This window comes from Meles meles, chromosome 20 (genome assembly GCF_922984935.1).
Source record: "Meles meles chromosome 20, mMelMel3.1 paternal haplotype, whole genome shotgun sequence".
Taxonomy (NCBI): domain Eukaryota; kingdom Metazoa; phylum Chordata; class Mammalia; order Carnivora; family Mustelidae; genus Meles; species Meles meles.
Genome location: NC_060085.1, coordinates 12,823,417 through 12,829,682, shown reverse-complemented (window position 1 = coordinate 12,829,682; position 6,266 = coordinate 12,823,417).

Here is a 6,266-nt window from a genome sequence, read left to right as displayed (position 1 = left end):
GTGATTGAGTTCTAGTTTCAAAGCACTATGGTCCAAAAATATGCAGGGAATGATTCCAATCTTTTGTTACTAGTTGAGGCCTGATTTGTGACCTGGGATGTCATCTATCCAGGAGAATGTTCCATGTGTACTAGAGAAGAATGTGTATTCTGTTGCATTGGGATGAAATGTTGTTCTGAATATATCTGTGAGGTCCATCTAGTCCAGTGTGTCATTTAAAGCCTTTATTACCTTGTTGATCTTTTGTTTAGATGATCTGCTCATTCAGTGAGGGGAGGGGGTTAAATTCCCCTACTATTATTGTATTTTTGTCTATGTGTTTCTTTGATTTTTTTATTAATTGGCTTATATAATTGGCTGCTCCTATGTTAGGGGCATAGATATTTAAAACTGTTAGATCTTCTTGTTAGATAGACCCTTTACATATGAATAGTGCCCTTCCTCATCTCTTATTTATAGTCTTTGGTTTACAATCTAATTTGTCTGATGTAAGAATTGCCACCCCAGCTTTCTTTTGATGTCCGTTAGCATGGTAAATTGTTTTCCACCCCTTCACTTTAAATCTGGAGGTGTCGTTGGGTCGAAAATGAGTTTCTTGTAGACAATATATTGATGGGTTTTGTTTTTTTAATCCATTCTGATACACTGTGTCTTTTGATTGGGGCATTTAGTCCATTTACATTCAGGGTAACTATTGAGAGATATGAATTTAGTGCCAATGTATTGCCTGTAAGGTGACTATTACTGTATATTGCCTCTGTTCCTTTCTGGTCTATGTTACTTTTAGGCTCTCTCTTTGCTTAGAGGGCCCCTTTCAATATTCCCTGTAGGGCTGGTTTGGTGTTTGCAAATGCTTTTAGCTTTTGTTTGTCCTGGAAGCTTTTTATCTCTCCTTCTATTTTCAATGATAGCCTAGCTGGATATGTATTCTTGGATGCATAATTTTCTCATTTACTGCTCTGAATATATCATGCCAGTCCTTTCTGCCCTGCCACATCTCTGTGGATAGGACAGCCGCCAATCTAATGTTTCTACCATTATAGATTCTGTAATCTTTTATCCTTTTGTCCTGAACTGCTTTCAGGATTTTCTCTTTATCTCTGAGACTTGTAAGTTTTACTATTAGATGATGGGGTGTTGACCTATTTTTATTGATATTGAGGGGGAGGTTCTCCATGTCTCCTGGGATTTGATGCCTCCTTCCTTCTCCAAATTAGGGAAGTTCTCTGCTAAAATCTGCTCCAACATACCTTCTACCCCTCTCTCTTTATTCTTCTTCTGGGATCCCAATTATCCTAATATTGTTTCATCTTAGGGTATCACTTATCTCTCAAATTCTCCCTCTTGTGATACAGTAGTTGTTTATCCCTCCTTATCTCAGCTTCTTTATTCTCTATCATTTGGTCTTCTATATCACTAATTCTCTCTTCTGCCTCATTTATCCTAGAGTTAGAGCCTCCATTTTTTATTGCACCTCAATAATAACTTTTATTTTGACTTGATTAGATTTTAGTTCTTTTATCTCTCCAGAAAGAGATTCTCTAGTATCTTCTATGCTTTTTTGAGGACCATCTAGTATCTTTATAATTATCATTCTGAACGCTAGTTCTGACATTTTACTAATGTCCATATTGATTAGGTCCCTAGCAGTCAGTACTACCTCTTCCTCTTTTTTTTTTTTTTTTGAGGGGAGTTTTTCCATTTTGTCATTTTGTCCAGAGAAGAATAGAGGAATGGGAGAACCAAATGCAAACAGGGGAACAACCACCCCCAGAAAAATATACACTAAACAAATCAGAAGAGACCCAAAACTGAGGGTGGAGGGTGAGGAAAAAAAGGAATATGATCAGACTGGTGAATAGAACTGAGCTACACACTAGATTTTGGGTGTCTTTTGGTCTGTTAGAAGAAACTGTCTCCCAAAATTTTAAAGAAAGACTTACATATGTACAAACATAAGGTAAATATGAAGAAAGATGGAATATGACTATAAAAATAAAAATTAAAAATTTTTTTAAAAATGTATTTTTAAGCTGTAGTTTAAAATAGGAAAGAGGAAAAGTTTTAAAAAATAGAAAAAAATAAAGAAAATTTTGAAATTTTGAAAAACTAAAGAATCATGGGGAAAAAGCCAGGAATTCTATGTGGCGTATCCCCCTAACTCTGGGGTTCAGCAGCTCTCATTGATTGGTGAACTTGGTCTTGGCTAGATGTTCTTGCTGATCTCCTGGGGGAGGGGCCTGTTGCGGTGATTCTTAAATGTCTTGCTTGAGGCAGAATTGCACCGCCCTTGCCAGGGCAGGCTAAGTAATCTACTAGAGCTTTTGTTCCCTGAAGGCTTTACGTACATCTTTGGAGGACAGGAATGAAGCTGGCAGCCTCCTAGTCTCTGACCCTGGAGAAGCCAAGAGCTTGGAGACCCACTCCTCAGTGTGACCTCAGAGAAAAGCAGTCAGTCCCTCCTCTTTCCCTGGTCTCCAGCCGCTGTCCATGCTCACTTGGCCTATGACCAAGCATTTCTATCTCTGGTGCATGGCTCCGTTTGGAGTGTCCAAACCCAGCAGATTCCTGCCACACACTCCCGCACCACTCCTCTCAGGGGGAGGAAGATGAGTCTCCCAGCTGCTTGTGGGGTCCCTTCTCCAAGGGTAGTGACCTGGTATCACAGTTTAAGGTAACCCCGAGCTGAGAGCTCACTCCTCAGCTCCGTCTCTGCAGCCGGCTTCCCTGCTCTGATACCTGCCATACTCAGGCACCCCCAGTCTTTCTGTGACCCCACGGGTCCTGATACCACGTTGTCCCCTTGAGGGCTCCACCCCCTCTTAGCCACTGGAGCCACATCCCTCCATGCAGCAGACTTCTAAACGTTCTGATTTCATGCTCCACTGCTCTGTCACTTGCCAGTAGCTGACTGATGGAGGCTCCCTCCCCATGCAGTCTATCTTCCCAAATATTGCCTTGGATCCCCTTCTCCACACTTCCTACCTTCCAGAAAGTGGTAGTTTTTCTGTTCATAGAATTGCTGCTATTCTTTTCTTTGATCTCCTGTGGAGTTTGTAGGTGTTCAGAATGGCTTGATAACTCTCTAGCTGAATTCCTGGGACCAGATGAAGTTCATGTCTCCTGCTCCTCCACCATCTTGCCCCCACCCCCGGGTTTCTTTTCTACCTCCTTAACTGGTTTTGGTATTCAAGTCCTGACTGCTTAAAAGAATGAATTGGGGCTCTCCATCTTTTTGATTTACATAACAATAACAGAAAGTGTTAAATGACATTAAATTCATCTGATTTTTGAAGCATTAAACATCATTATAACATCATCCTGTAAAACGCATAAAACATAAACATACCATTCAACAAAATTATGAGGCAAACACCCATATCACCACCACCACCCACTCAATGAAGAGAGAGCGGCCAGCACCCGGGAGCCCCCTCTGCTGTCCCCTCTTTCTCCCCAGGTAGATCCATTCTGACTTCTTCTTTAGATTTGCCCCTCAAAATGGAAGCATCCCCAAAGAACAGTTTCACTGAAGCCTGGTTTTGAATTTCCTTCTGAAGTAATCACACTGCGTTATTTTGTGTCTTAATTACTATTGATGAAATAGGCCTTGCTGCCCAAATAGGTCATCCTCCCCCCACTTTGTTTTTGTGAGAGAGTGCAATTAGGGTGAAGGGCAGAGGGGTGAGAGAGAGAATCTTGAGCAGACTCCCAGATGAATGCAGAGCCTGACACAGGGCTCAATTTCACAACACTGAAATCATGACCTGAGCCGAAATCGAGTCTAATGCTTAACTGACTGAGCCACCCAGGTGCCCCATTTTATTCTTCAAGATTCTTCATGATTCTTGGCTCTGACCTTCCATGTGAACTTTAGAATTTGCTTGTCAAGTTCCACAAAAACCTGATTGGGATTTTAAATGGGAATGCCTTCAACCTATAAATAGTTTTGAAGTCTACTCATATCCTATTGCTGCTGTAACAAATTATCACAAACATAAAACAACACAGATTTATTAACTTAAATTCTGGAGGTCAGAGGTCTGAAAGTATCTCATGCGGCTAAAGCCAGGGTGTCAGTGGGGCTGTGTTCCTGCTGGGGACTCTGGTGAGAACTTGTCTCTTTCTTTTCCAGCTTTTGGAGGCAGCCTGCATCCTTGGCCCATGGCCCCTTCCTCCACCTTCACAGCCAGCAACTACAGACTGGGTCCCTCCCACACTACTGCTTTCTGCTTCTCCCTCCTCTGTCCCCTTCTTCTACTGTTAAGGACCGTTGTGATTACATTGGACCCACCAGATTGTTCAGGGTAACCTCCCCATTGTGGTCAGTGGATTAGCAACCCTAATTCCATCTGCAAACTTTGCCATGCAGTTTAACACAGCCACAGGTTCTGGGGACCACGGACATCTTTGTGGGGAGCTACTACTCTGCCAACCACAGGGATTATTAGCACTTTGACACAGACATCCATTCTATGACAAGGACGTATCCCCCCGCCCCCAGCTTTAGGTCTTCCCTGAACATCCTCCATAATGTTGCCCATGAGGACTTGTGTATTTTTTAATCCCAGGTACTTCATTTTTTGGGGGGGGGAGGGTGGATACTGTTGTCAGTAGTTTGTAGTTTGCTTAAGGGTTATTCTTTTTTATCATAAATTAATGTTTAATTTTATCAAACACTTTACTTGCACCTATTGAACTGATGATCATAAGTTTTCCTTCCTCACTCTTTTTAAGGCAGTGGATTAGATTAACCCATTTTCCAGCATTAAACTGATTTTGTCTAAGATTTAACCTTGGACCCAAGGTTATGTCCTTTGTATGCATCACCACTTCCCCTCCAATTTTCATTTAGGATCTTCACATCTTTGGCCATCAGTGAGATTGGCCTGTAATTTTCCTGTTTCATATTGTTTTGAGGAAATGTTGGTCTCACAGATGAGTCAGGAAATGTTTCCTATTTTTCTATTCTCCGGGAGAGTTTGTTCAATTCTCTTTTCTCCCAATGAGTGTTGGGTAGAGCTCTCCTAATAAGCCCATCTGGGCCAAGAGATCTGACCGACTCTGGCTCTTTAGTAGCCATAGGACTGCTCAGATTTTTTCTTTCTTTTTGGGTCAGCTTTTGTCCTCTAGGAACTTACCCATGTTAGTTAACACTTTCAAGTGCTCTGGCACAAAATCACTCCCAGCATCCCTCACCCCCTTCAGGGTTTTTGGGTAGCTTGGACAAGGATAGCCCCTCCTGGGTGGCTGGAGCTCCTGGGGCACGGGTGGCCTGAATGCCCCATGAGGTGGCAAATGTCCTGCTCTAACCTCTTTCATGTTTGAGAAGCTGCAGTAATGTCTTTCTTTGCCAGTGAGAGTAACTTGTGCCTCCTTTTTATCTTGATCCAACTTCTTAGCAGCTTTATTCATTTTTTAAAAGAACGAACTTGTAGCTCTGCTTTTATTGAATGCTTGTTTTCTATTTCCTTCCTCTCTGCTATTATTTCCTGCTATGCTCTTAGGCTTCTTTTGTTTTTTTCTGATTCCTTGAGATGGATGATTAGCCCACCGTTCTCAGTCTTTCTCTTATATATACTATACTAAACATCACATACATACGAGCTAATAGCGGGAGTGCTTGCAGACAACCTTGTCCCAAGCATTGCTAGGAACAGAGGCCCCCCTCTACACTGCAGATGACCGCTCTCTCTGTCCCACAGGGGCTCTGGAGGCTGCAGCTGGGCCTCCAGCAATGGCAGTGAGGATGGGAAAAGCTGTTGGACCCGAGGTCTTCTGGAGGGAGGCCAGGCTGTGGATATGGGTGTCAACAGTGAGGGACAGGGCATCAAGGATGCCTCCAACAGCCCTGGCCCAAGCCCTAGGCCACGGCAGTGTTTTTTATTCAACGCAGGTGAGAGGCCAAGCTCCTACTTGGGCTGATGCTCACCAGTCCTCCAAGGGGGAGCTGGGTGATACGGGAGAGGGACAGGGGAGAACAGCCTTTGAAGGCAAGAGGGGGTGATCCAGGCGGGGTCAGCGGCACAGATGGGGGGGCAGGTGTGAGGCAGGCGCCCACTGTGGGAAGACAGGGTGCTTCCTGCCCAGGCGACCCCTGCCATAATCCCCTCTGCAGACCAGGTAGCGGTTCTCAAACTCCAGCACATGCATGAATCACATGGAACCTATGAACTCTCCTTGGCAGGTCAGGGTAGATCTGTGAATGTGCATTTCGGGCCACTCAGAGGGGACACTGACGCTGCTGCTCCGAGGACCACACTCTG